Source organism: Protopterus annectens, chromosome 14.part0 (assembly GCF_019279795.1).
Source record: "Protopterus annectens isolate FY-2018-M chromosome 14.part0, PAN1.0, whole genome shotgun sequence".
Classification (NCBI taxonomy): Eukaryota; Metazoa; Chordata; order Ceratodontiformes; family Protopteridae; genus Protopterus; species Protopterus annectens.
Window position 1 is genome coordinate 751,274,031 of NC_056748.1, and position 14,629 is coordinate 751,288,659.

The window sequence follows — 14,629 nt, forward strand, 5'->3', positions numbered from 1 at the left end:
TTTCATCATTTACATTAATTTTCATTCATGAAAATAGTACCATTATTTAGTTATCATTGACACTGGAAACATCATTCACAAACAGCTTTGATTAAGAATAATAGTTATATGGATTGTATATGAATATATTGTTTTTAATACATACATGTATATGCCCTACAATATCATCAGTATACATAGATTGTCAGGTTTTATGTAAGTCATGTTACTATAAAGACTTGTTCAAAATCTCGGACATAAGATAAGATAAAAAGTTAGAGCATCCCACAAAAGGAAGGCTTGGAGGAGGCACAGAGAAGATAAAGGAGATGAGAATGCTAGAGGAGGATATAGTTGTGATAAATGTACCTTGTTTTACACAGCAGGGAAGTGCGGCATGAAGTCATACAGCCCTATTAATACCAATTTAACAGGGGAGGTGCAGTGCCATGTATCTGTCAGGTGTTGCTTCAGTTGGCATTTAAAGGTTTTCAGGTTGCAGACTGTTCTAAAGTGGAGTGGGATGGTATTAGAACTATTAGGAGTGCAGGGTGAATACAGTGCATATCCTGCATTGTTGTTAGATTTAATTATGAAGAGTAATGATTTGTCATGAAACCCAGAGGTAAGGTTGAATGACGTTGTGAAGAGATGAGAATTTTTCTGGGTTATGCAAAAGTTTGAAGTTTGTAATGAATTGTGAGTACAATAGAGAATTATTTAGTTCAAAACAGGTTAGTTGTTTTAGAGAGAGGCAGTGATATTGTTGGTTGGTTGTGACTTTGGCTACTTTACTGTAGCATTGTTCTTGTTTGGGTGATAGAGAGGAGTTGAGATTGGGTAGAGTAGAGGAGTAGAAATGAAGTGACTATATTTTGTCTAGCGGAGTCAGTAAGGTAGTGTTTTACTCTACAGAGGCAGCTTAGCTTTTGATGCGTCTTCTTTTTACCTTGCAGAGACCAAATTTCAGGTGGTCGTCTATAATCACACCTAGTAGTTTGGTGTTGGATACCAGTTCTGTGTTGGTCTTGTTGGATAATGTATGATAAAGGTACTTTACTGGGAGGGGAGAGAGAGAGTTTGGGGTGAATAGTTTCATTTTTTTTAATCCAGGAGGAGATGTGAGTCATTGAAACAAGCTTCTATGGAGGAGAAGGATTACTGTGTGAGTGTTTGCAGTATGGGAAGTGTCCTAACAGCACATATCAGAGTGGGGTCATTGGATTATTTCATTATGGTAGCCTCTTTGGCTGCTGTGTTTAGGACATTGATAAATAAGTTAAACAGTAGTGGTCCTGGGGTGGAGCTTTGTGGGACTCCGATGGATATAAGAAAAAAAGAAGAAAAATCAGCTTACCATTTTACTACTTGGGACCTACTAGTGAGGTAATTAAGAAACCAGTTAAGTGAGGAGTGTGATGACTGTGTCATATGCCTTGGGTAGATCCAAAAATGGGGCATACTTTAGAAGACCTGTAATTTATTCTGTGAACCTTAGAAGGGCAGTGGTTGTACTGTGATTGGGCCTGAAACCATGCTGTGAGGGAAAGAGGAGTTTATGACAAGCAATGTATATGATAAGTTGAGAATGAATACATCTTTCCAAGATTTTTTTTAGTCTGTAGTTTGTGACCTCAGTTGACAACCTGCCTTTAAGGAGAGGTATTATGTAGAATGTTTTGTATATGGTGAGGACATATTTTTCTTGGACATAGCAGTTTAATAGAATCAATGGGATATTCAAGGCTATCTGTAGTGAGTTTGAGATATTCAGACAGAAGTTAGTCAAGGGCAGTAGATACTGTCATAAGAGTGCATAAATATTTTTTTAATTGTAGATGTTGGTGCTGGGGTGAGTGTGAAGGTCTGTTGTGGCTTCAATGACTGGGATGGGATGGCTGGATTTGTAGTAATTTTGTTTTGTAGGAGGGATCTTACTGTATTTGTAGTTTTAGTCAGGGTTTAATTTGTAAATATTCCAGTATAACAAATTGCAATTCAGTAAACATTAAGGTAGCACTGCTTAATGCTAGAAATCTGAAACATAAAATGACAGAGTTTGAGGCTTTCCTGATACTCAGACACATATTTATGAAGTTACTAAAACATGGTTTGATTTCAGTAATTGCACAATTATTGGTGGCAGACCCTCTGTAGTAGGGTTCTGTGCCTATCATGTATTCAGACCTTCCGAGACTTGTGGGAGTTTATCTTTATTTATCCATAATGACACCATTTCTTGTCAAATCCTACATGATGATGATGATAAGCTGGACATTTTTGAGATATCAGTGACACTCACATAGTTGCTAATCCCATTTCCCCTGCTGAGCATGAAGTATACTTAAGACAGATTCAGAAAATAATTACCATATCATCAGTGTATGATATTAACTGCTCATTCATCAACTGACAGACTTACACAAGTAACAGTAAATATGCACAGAGATGCCTTAATTTTGTAAATGCCAGTTCCATTTGTCCAAATAGTCCCCTTCCCCAGCAGATGCGTCTATTCTCCACCTCGTCTTTACCAGTATATCTCCTGTTTGTATCCCTCTTTGGTGAAGCCTGACCACAAGGCTGTCTTCTGTTAGAACTAGTGCCATGAATTCCATGAACTCTAAAAAAAAATATATATATATATATATATATATATATATATATATATATATGTATATATATATATATATATATATATATTTTTAAGGATTAGTCAAAAGCCATAACTGCTAAATGCATCCCTTATGCCTGGAGAACTGTCACAAGGGAAGCCAGTCCACAGATTTTAGTAATTATATATCAAAAAGTCTCACCTGTTTCACTTGTAAAGTCATGGGTTCATTAAAAACAGGAAAAAAAAAACAAAGGTCCAAACCTTCCCAAATATCAAGACACTTTATTCCAAACTCAAAGCTTTCGAGGCACATAGACTCTTTCTCAATGTAAAACAAGAACAACTTAAGAAGTTACTTCTTTTATAACCTAAGCCAGCCTATCAATTATTCACTTAATGGCCAGCTGACCATCTAACAAAGCAGTAATCACTAAAAAAAATATAAGAAACACTATATCATATATAAAACACCATCATGATTAAAAAAAATGTCATATAAAGAGCAATATCATTTAGAAGTACCATATAAAAATATATGTGAATTTCTATTTTAACAGCCTGGATATAATAGTAAGATGTAATCATGTTTTAACGTTAAAACTGGTTTAATACTACTGGTGACATTAATACCAGGGGGAGTGTGTGCTCTGAAATAATGTATCCATTTATATTCTACACATTCAGTTTTATTTATGACATCACCTCCTCTTTTATTTATGAATATCTGTTATAAAACTCTAAACCTAAACATATGACTATCATTAAACAGTGAAAGTTGTTTATATAAAGCATTGGTATCTGTTTTCCTCCTGATTTCTGATAAATGTGAATAAATTTGATATTTTAACCTTTGGCTAGTTTTACCTATGTAGAAAGAATTAAACACTGTGCAGCAAGCAAGATAGACCACATTTTCACTGTTACAAGTAGCTGGACTGTTAAAGATAAAGCTTTGGTTAGTAATATGATGTATAAACTCTTTCTCAACATTGATACATTTGCAGAAAAAACACAATTATAGCATTGTGTATTAGCACAATTTCTGGAAATAGGTCTACATATGGTATGATTAACTGCCAAATCGTTATAACAGAAATATTGTTTTAAGTTTCTTTCTTTCTTATATATAAAGTTAGGTCTGTCACCTACTATTTTCATAAGCTTGGTATCACACCGTAAAATAGCCCAGTTCCTTTCAATTATTGATTTCACCTGAGTAATATGCCTATTAAACTTCATTATGTAACCCAAAGATCATTTATTTGTATTTGCAGCTTCATTAACAGGTTTATGTATAGTGTTAATACTAAGCAGATAGTATCTACCCTTATTTTCATGTTCTGCACTTACTAAATGAATATCATCTTCTACCATTTTCTGATCATGTTCTCTAAGATAAAAATGTGCTGCCATATTATAAACTTCATTTAAACATGCTTCATAAGAAGTGTTAAATCTACTAGTACGAAGGAGTTGACTTTTAACAACACGTCTATATGTCTTGGGTACATACTGGTAGCATGAACATACTGGGTAGTTTGTAAATTCTTTCTATGTATAGTATGAATATATGGTATGAAAAGTATTAGCCTTATAAATAACTGTAATATCAAGCAATGTTATAGTCTCTGAAGAAAAATTCAGCTCAAATTCTAAAACATTAGTACTTTCACTCCATTCTATAACAAACACTTTTATATTTTCAATGTCGCCGGTCCATAGGAGAAATATATCATCCACAAATTGTTTATAAAAAATTAAGTTGTTAATCTGATACCTAACTAAAGTTCCTTCTATATCATTCATATATATATATATATATATATATATATATATATATACACACACACATACATTTCTTCCCATCCTGAGAGCCCATTGCTACTCCAAGCAGCTGGTAGAAGAAATCATTATTAAATAAAAATACATTATTTCTACTGGGGAAGGGGACTATTAGGACAAATGGAACTGGCATTTACAAAATTAAGGCATCTCTGTGCATATTTACTGTTACTTGTGTAAGTGGTCAATACAACATCTAACATGGAACACACAGTTTCCGTCTTGGACACTGAATATGTGCTGTGCGAACAAAGAAGTTCTCTAATGAACTGATCACTATATTGTTAGGGATAACCATAAGTAATGATTTTAAATATCCAAGGTGACCAAAATTATATTGTCGTAAATTCTTCCTTGTGTAAAATTATATAAAGCAGCAAGAAAATCATTTGTATCCATAATGTAACTATTGCTATGAACAAGTAAATTGTGTAATTGATTTTCTAAATATTTTGATATGGCTGTGGTAGCCCACTGACTACCAGAGACAATAGGTGTCATGGGTGGGTTGTCCAAACTTTTCTGGATTTTGGGTAAACCATAAAAGATTGCACAGATTGGATTAGCTACATACAATAATTATACATTTCAGGTGTAATAGATGTAATAAATCATATAAAATATTTTTATTTTTGAATACTATTATTAACTATACTGAGTTATGTTTAAAGTAATACTATCTGAAAGAAGTATATACATAAAATGATTATATTGTGTAGTACCCATTATCACCACCTTACTGCCTTTATCTGCCTGTTTAATATTGATGTCATTCATTCTACTTAGAGCAAATAATGCTGTCCTTTTATCTTCATTCAAATAGTAATATTTATAGTTTTGTGTATCCCTAAAAAACATTTTATATAAATCCTTTTCACATGTTTTATAAAATGCTTTAACAGCCAGGCAACTATTAGGGTTCATTAACAGTAACATGGGTGAATTACTGCCCTATGGTTAAAATCATTTTGGCTTCATGAAAATCAGATTGAGTGTTCTCAATCTATTTCTTTGAAAGAGGTACTGAAGCCCTGAATGAGGTCAGTTCATCCATATTGCTTATCTTGACCTAGCAAAGGCCTTTACCACCATTCTTTGTGTGGGTATTATCAAGAATTTCAATCAAGTAAACATTATTCCTTATGTTATCAGCTGGATAGCTAATTGGCTCATTGGTAGATCCCATAAAGTAAGGGTAAGAGGTACCACCTTCATACAGAAAATGTCACCAGTGATATTCTATATGGCTCAGTTGTAGCCCCTTCCTCTTTAATCTACTTCTCCGGTGTGAAAACAGAATTAAAGGAACAGTTGCTAGCAAACTTTTCTGACAGCCTGGAATTTGATGCTCTTCTGAATTCTGCTAACATTCAAATACTTTAGCAAAAGTTTAAACACATCAGTGCATGGTGCAGTAATCATGGGCTCAAATCTGGTTCCAAAAATGTAATGTAATACTCAGAATGTTAGACTTTCACAGCTTATACCATATAAAGGATACCCCCCCCCAAAAAAAAAAAAAAAAAAAGCAAAGCAGTCATCAGAGATTTGGCCACATTTGTCACCAGAAAATTATTATTTGATTAGCACTTGTTAGTCTCAGCTAGGAAATCATTCCCTCTAGAACAGTTACTTTCCAGTGGCATTTCTTCTATATCCAAAAATGTCTTAGTTCCTCTTGGTACATCCCCCTATGATTGACTACAGAGCTATTTTGGCATGCACCTCTCCAGACACCTTTGCTACCTACAGAGATTTTATAGGTTCCTAAAAATCATTTGCCTAGTCTCCATGAATGACTCCAACAGGCTAGAAGCCCTTTCATTATACTGTATCTTCTGAGGTATGTATCTTGTTGTCTCTTTTGGGTCTCCCTCATCTCTGAAAAACTGGAAGTAGCATAAACACCTGCAATGAAAACTCTACCTTTCATTAACACATAAACAGGACCTGCTAATGTGATAGATATACAGCCCAATTCCTTCCCACTCTTTGGAGCAGACTCCATGTATACATTAAACAAAGTGACATCTTAGCAACCTTTAAATACAGATTCAGTGACTGGATGGAAAAATTACATATTTACCCTTAGGGTATGGGGTAGGGCTCTCCTTGATTCTGGCAGCTAATGCTTCACAGTTCAACTGAGTTGTTTGGCTAGGCTTCTCAATGGTCACCTAGACTGCAAGCCTAATGACTTTCTTTGAAGGTATGAGCCTACTTATGCTATTTGACATGGGCTGAGTAACAATCTGTTCCATATGACAGGTTTCTCCATAGTAACAGCAGAATGTGAGTAGAGATAATGATATGGTAGCACGTGACTCACCTGCTATCTCTGTTGCTTGGCACCTGTGCAGCATGCCATGGGATCAATATATATATATATATATATATATATATATATATATATATATATATATATATATATATATATATATATATATATTGTCAGTGTAGGTATTACATATCACCCTTTTGATACACCTGTCAGTGCATATGTTATTCTACATTCCTGTTTTCCAGGGCATGAGTCATATGGAGACATACTTTCAACTGTCCCTAATCTTACAGAATGTCCATGATTTTGTATCACGTTTGCCTTCTTCCTCATATAATTTTCTGTTTTCTGGCAAATCACTGTGAATTACATTCAGTCAATAATGCTAGACCTAAGAATTTCATATGCCTTATTGATCAGAAGTTGCACATTGATGCAAAACCTGTTATTCTATTTACTTTTTAAGTGAGTTAGAGTAATACTTAAAACTTGTCCCTGATTTTGGCCCTTTGCCCCTTATTATGTTTGGCTTTGTTTTGAGTTGTTGAACAAAGACAATTAGAGATATGACTGCAACTGTAGGTTGTTTTCTTGTCCCTAAAGGCCTTGGAGACAAAATTGTTTCTGGGACCTCTCCTTATCTTATCAGATAATCAGTCAGTCCAGTCGTGTTACACCTAAGCTAGTAGATGAGCACAAGGTCATACTCCTTTTCTGTGGAGACAGCTTTCACTGTCAGCAGGTCATAGACAGGGCATTGCACTCTCAACAGCTCATGTTGTTTGGAAGTGAATGAGTGAACAGACTTCAAGCCACTCTTCTAGGTCTGTCTTGAAACTACAGATTTGGAAGCTGTACCTGGTCTGGGTCAAACAGAGTTGGGGCACAGCAGCAATCCCTTGCAACAATGTGATCCTTTCCCTGTTCTGCTCACTTTATCTGAGTAAGAGGGAAGCAGTATCAGACATGTTCTCCATCACATGTTATGAGAAACTCATGCAGTACTCCTCACTATTCCAGCTGATTCTACTCCTTATCATGAGGTAAGGATAGAAGGACGAAACTCATTATAATTATCTTGTGGTGGCTGAGAAGGGCTTTGTTTTAGCCACATAGCTTAGTAATCCATACAGGAATGTTTCAATGGAAGTAAGAATGTTTCCCAAGATGGGAGTTACAACTGGCTCCACCTTAGAGTGTGCAGAACCCCTGATCTCACTGGATCTTCTGACTGGGGTCTCAGCAAACACCAGTCAAGGCTCCTAGGATGCTCTCTACCCAACAGTCCCGTCCCTGAAAGGAGAAATAAGTTTCAGGTTTAAACAGTGATATTCATCTTTGCCTCAGTTGATCAGCTTGGTCAAACCTGATCTATATCAGGCACCTGTCTGAGTTGGGTCTCCGGTATTTCATGGTCATGGGGCATGTGCCAGATTTGTTTGGCCATCATGATCTGTAGCCCAGCACTAGCTGGACAGGCAGTTCCTTATAGGAGTGATGAGTATCTCTACATCAGGAAAGTAACAAAAAAAATACATTTCACTTGTTTGAATATTTCTGTTGCTAGAATTATTTATAAAACATTGCATTCTTTTGTTTTTTAACTAAAACAGTTTGTTCAGTCAGTGGTAGGCCTGCTGCATTTTGTAGTACATATCCTTTATGAGAGGAGCGTTATTGCTACAGATTTTAGTGTCTGATTTCATCTGGCTTGTTGCAGATCTGCTTTGCTGATTTTCATTTTTTTCCCTACCTTTTCATCCTGGCTCTGACTTGACTTCAAAGCTAGTGTCTCTGTTGTTGCCCACCCTTTATGTTAATCTGACTACCAAATGTCCTCCCTGTCCTCTTTCAGTGCTGTTGTCAGTAAGCACAATAGTATCCATTGATCTTCCTGCCTGCTTAGTGCATGGTGCAGTTCTGCAAGGTTTAATTCTTTTTTTTGCTGTCTTCAAGAAACATATATTGTAGTTTAACACAGGAAACTACCAAGAATGATACAAAAATCCTACTCCACAGCCACTGTAGGTATCCAGACACTTTTATTTGTTTCACAAAATACAAGTTGACCACTTTCTTCCCACAATCGGGTCTTCCTTAGAACATTTAAAAAAACAAACAGCATGCTCTTAAATACCCATGAACAACCACCCCACCTATTTCAATTAAACAATTAACACGATGAACATAATACTTAAAGCAATCCACTCAAAAAACACACAGACAACAAATTCATATAGAAACAAATATATATAAAATTAAGTAAAATGGTATGAAAAAATAATGAAATAAAATATAGTTTTTTTATGTAATTTTTTTCTGTAATTTTTTTCTCTCCTTCCAGGGGTGGTTGTGGATTCGGATTTTTGTATAAATATTGTAGTTTCCTTTTCTTTCTTTTGCACTCATAATTTGATAAATGTAGGCATTCCAAGCCTGAGTCCAGTAGACTACTGATTGTTGTTGTTGGGGGGGGGGGCAAGCCAAATTGTTTGTACTAACATAGTATTGTGGTATCCAAGCCAAATCATTTGTACTAAGCTGTTGTTTTGGCACTAAGCCTAGTTGGTAGTCGAAGCTTCACATATCCATCAGTCATTGCCACACTTTTTACTGACCTTTGTATCAAAGCCATACATATGTAATTGTACCTCTGGTGCTATGCATCATCGTTCACCCTAGTGTTCTAGTATATAGACTCTTCCTACAAATGAAGTTTGAGCACTCATTACTACGCCCAGTTTCACCACGTACTAAATATCATAATATCATGAAGTCACTGTTTACCCTACTGTCAGTTGTCAGCCTGATAGAGGACATTGAGGCAATTCAAAAACTGCTTAATGCTCTCTGACAGTTGTTTGATTCTGTGTATGAGAGGTTTGAGTATTGTCTAGCCTTGGAGTCCAAACTCTTTTCAGACTTTGGACTATACCGAGCATGTTGTAAACTCTGACATACACCTCAAAAAACCATGCATGCCATGTCCTAGACAAACAAACAAACAAACCTTCTTATGCTGAGGTACTTAAAAAATCCCTGCACAAACCAGAAAGGCTGCTTAGATGAAGGTTTTTGTCTAAAAAAACACTCAGCATCACACCAAGACAAACAGCATACAAAGACACTGTAGAAATCACAACTAAAAAAAAAAAGCATCAATCAACTGGTAGGTCAAAAAGGCAGCAAGGCTGAGACAATACATCTGCTAACATCTTAATCATAGGGGACTCCATAGTCAGACACACAGATGTATCGCTGTCCAGGCTGAGCAAAGAGAGAGTGATGGTTCGCTTCCAGTCAGGTGCCAATATTTGCAATGTCACTGGGGACTTCAATTACTTTCAGCCTAAATGTACATATGATTTGTTCATTGCACTATTGCACTTGAGACAATAAATGACTTGAGACATACCTCCATGGATAATATGCAGAGGGACATGATATAGCCCTCAGAATATGCAGTGAAAATTTGTGGGAGGCTACAGTCTCCTACTAGTGCCAGAAATTATGCCACAGTACAAACAAAAGATAACTGACTCTAATTATTGGCTTAGTTATCAGTGTCATTCTAAGGGGATACAGTATCTGTAAGCCTAGGAGGTGATGATCAAAATCTCTGGCTGGCTGCTTTGCTTGGTATGGTCTTCACCTCTCTCCTCGTAGCTTTTGCATATTAGCCAGGGCTTTTCTTCCCTACTGTGCCTTTTTATACAAGGACAGTCTCCTAAAATTACCTAAATAGCCACTCAAAATCAAAATCAAAACTATATGAAGGTAGTACTAATCAATGCTAGAAGCCTAAATAAGATGGTGCACTCCTTATAGGCATTCCTAACTCTTAAAATATAGATATCTGCATAGTTACTAAACATGGTATCAGAACAGTGATAGCACCCCCATAGCACAGGGTTGCAATGCCTACCACTCTTTGAGACCCAGCGTGGAAAATGACGGTGTTATTATATAAACATGTCAGTATTCCTAAGAAGCCATCTAACCTCCAGACTCTGAGGCCAGAACAATGGCCTTGAACTTCTCCATATCCTTTTCATGGTAAATAGAAGTCCTTACCATATCATAGCCAACTACTACACCCTCTCCATGTCACCTGTGGCCCATAAGGCATATTTAAGGAAACTGACATCGCTCCCTATAGAACCTAACATTATTCTCTTGGTAGATTTCAACTCTTCTTCCATTAACTGAGAAACGTATACCACCTCAAATAAATATGCTCAAAAAATTCCTGGACTTATAATGCTATATACCTAGATGAACTAATTCCATTCCCAACTAGAGGTTCAAAAACACTGGATCTAGTTCTCACTGGTATTGCTACCCTGTGCTCAGCACCTGTAGTTGCCACATCACTGGTCAATTCTGTCCACTATTTGGTAGCACTCACCAAGGGTAAAACCTGACTTACCACAATAGCCTTCTGTCTTTAGAGGCTATTCTAAGGCAAATCTAATCCAGCTAACAAATTACCTGATGAAATTTAAGCACCCTCCTCATCTCTGTGACCCAATTTCACATGCTGCTACATTAATGGATAATTTCTATGCTAACCTCAAGGCATGCATTGAGGCATCTGCCCCCATAAGACATAAATACAATGTCAAATTCGGGAATAAAGCATGATGGCGGAACTCTTGTAAAAACAAAATGTACAACAACAGGAAGTCACTCTTAGCCCATAAAAGTAAACTTAATACCCCATTGTCTAGAGATGAACTCAAAAAAGTCAACAAATAACTCAGACTCAGAAACAAAATGATATCTTCCAAGAGTATAAATTAAGAATTACTACCTCTGATAAGAACAACCACAAAGCCTTCTTCAGCTGTTTCAGGAACTTTAGAGTAAATACCTGGCAATGCTCAGAGCTAATAGCCAACATATTATTGAAAAAAATGCTGTTCAACATTACTCCCCTTTCTCTGCCTTACTTTCCACATCGTATTATTACTTGCACAACACCCCCTTCAAAACACCTTTGAGAAAGTCACGAACGCACTCTCCAAAGCCAAAAACACTTGCTGCATGGGTACTGATAAGGTGCTAAATTGCCTTCTTGTCTACATCAGTCACTGTCTGGGAGACTCACCATTAAGCCTATTCAACCAGGGGGTGGGAGGTTGGCATAATGGTTAAGGTGTTTACCTTACAGACACAAGGTGCATGGTTTGATTCTCACATGGGGCAATTGGCTAGGTTTAAAATGGCCCACAAGGGCATTTAGCCTAGTACAAATCTATGAACCTATGAACCAAAGCCTATCCACTGTATTCATACCAGAGAAATGGAGAAGAGTGGTGTCTAGCCTACTCTTCAAGAGGTAGATCCAGAATTGATCCAAGAAGCTATAGGACAATAAGCCTCACCAGCCTTATCTTCAAAGCAATGGAATGCATCATCATGGAACTTATTAACAAAGACATAGGGAGTCTATAAGCCTAGATCTATGCTAGCTTGGGCTTATTAAAGGCTGATGCTGCCTCCTGTAGCTGATATGCTTCCTTAAACATGCTATTAATGTATTAAAGACAGGCAAATTGGTCCACACTGCCTACCTTGACCTGGCAAGGCCTTTGATACTATTCCACATTCTGTTATTAATAAGCTAATCACACTAAATGCAAACCCATAGGCCATCCAGTGGATAGCAAACACAAAACACATAAACAGGACCAGCTGGTAGGGCAAGTATATATCACATAAAATTCCTCTTTTATGGAATAGACTTCCTTTGGATGTAGAGGAAAGTAGCTCCCAATCTATTAGTGTGGGAGGCATACACTGTCTTCAAAAAGAGTAGTTACCAGTGGTGTCCCACAGGAGAAAGTCCTATGATCACTTCTTTTTGGTGTTTACTTTTCTGATGTCAGGGCTGACATCAAGGAACTTTCGCTGACCAAGGTTGTTGACGATTGCAAACTTAGAGCTTTCATTAACTCCCCATCTGACTTCAGGAGGGAGTAGCATGCATCATTAAGTGGAGCTTGGATGACAGTCTAAAAGCAAAGGTAAACAAATGTGTCATTTTGTCCTTTGGCAAAACTGGGAATCCATACACCTACCATATAGGTGACATCCCTTTGAAAGTTGACTCAGACATTTGGACCTGGGCACTTTTGTTGACAATGAACTGTCCTTTTGAGCACCATGTATGCACTGTTGTTAAGAAACCCTTTTACCTCACCAGTCTAATCACCAGGGTATTTCTTCCAGATCTAAGGAAATTATCATTCCTCTCTACTCCTCCCTAATCAGGCCCATAATAGAATGTAATGGCCCCTTTGGTAAGTACTTGTCTATGCATATGAACCAGCTTGAGAAACCGCAGCGTTTCCTTACTGCGATAAAGAAGGGCATATTTTCATTGAGCTACCCAGACCTCCTTAAAGTGCTTTCTCTCTTTTCTGTTTCCTATATTCTTTTGTGAGGTGACCTCTGTCTGGCCAGCTGAGCCTCAAAGGATACTGCCCTTTATGACCTCTTGCACATCTGTAAAACTAATAATGCACTAAAAAACAAAACATAAATAAGACCTGCTGATGGCAGAGATGTGGAGATTGCCAGTATAAACACCACACCATGTACATCACATAGCCAAGCAAAATACACACACACACCTATGCAGAGGTCCTCAATAAAAACTTACCTAAACAGCAGAGACCTCCAAAACACACTCACAAATACTCCACACACAACACCAAACACATCGCACACAGCAAACAACACACCAGTGTCTCACAAACCCAGCCCTTAAGGCAAAACAGTAAACCATCACAACCCACAAGTCATAACAATAAACCAAACATACTAGTCATTGGTGACTCAATTGTGAGAAACACAGATATCTCCCTCACCAGGCTTGACAAGGAAAATATCACGGTCAGTTGTTGGTCTGGTGCCAAAATCCACAACCTCATGCACACACTTAAATCTCTCCACAACAAGTATAAGTACAGCTCTGTCATTGTTCATGTTGGTGTGAATGACTTGAGATGTACCTCCCTGGACTATATGAAGAGAAACAAGATTGAGCTCTCAGAGTATGTCCCAGGCAGGTATGTCCATAGCCCTAAGAAAAATCCTACCTTCACCAAGAATCATACCACAATAGCAACAAAAAATAATTGACTTGAACAATTGGCTTAGTTTCTGGTGTCATTCCAAAGGGATCCAGTATCTGTCTGCCTGGGATGACATGGTCAACAGGCCTCGATGCTTTGCCAGAGACAGCCTCCACCTGTCACCACTGGGTTTCTGGATCCTGGCAATGGCTCTCACCTCCACCATTGTGCCTTTTTTAGGCAATGTCCCAAAGATAAATCTTAAAACATAAAATATCAGTCAAAAAGCAAATTGAAGGTTGTGCTGCGTACCGCTAGTAGCCTTAACCTGAAAATGCACCCACTGAAGGCTCTCTTTTTACTGGAAGATGCCAATGTCTTTGCGGTCATGGAAACTTGGTTCAGGGCTGTAAAGAGCATCCCTGCCTTACCAGCCTATACCTCATTCCACACATTCTGACCCCAAAATGAGATCCGGAAGACTAAGGGTGGTGAAGCCTTTATCTACATTAAGGACAGGCACACCTCCAGACTGGTTTGCCAGCATGATGCACTGGAACTACTCCAGGTGTAACTGACATTTGGCAAGACACCCATCCAAGTTATAGTCAGCTATAGACCCCCCTCCATGCCTCAACACCAACTCCTCTTACCTGAATCTACTTGACTCCATCAAGGTACCCCCTACTACCCATCCTTGGTGACTTCAACTATCCACCATAAACAGGGGGAACTATTCCTGCACTAATGCACTCACTTGATGATTCCTTGACTTCATCAGTTGTAATGCACTAGACCAGCTCGTCTCATCCCCCACAAGGGGAGATA

The 14,629-nt window shown here is 37.6% G+C and overlaps 1 protein-coding gene across 1 annotated transcript in view; it reads left to right on the top strand.

The window, feature by feature from the left end:
- Positions 1-14,629, top strand: part of LZTS2 (leucine zipper tumor suppressor 2) — a 1,975,510-nt gene that overhangs the window by 1,159,923 nt on the left and 800,958 nt on the right. The window lies entirely within an intron of this gene.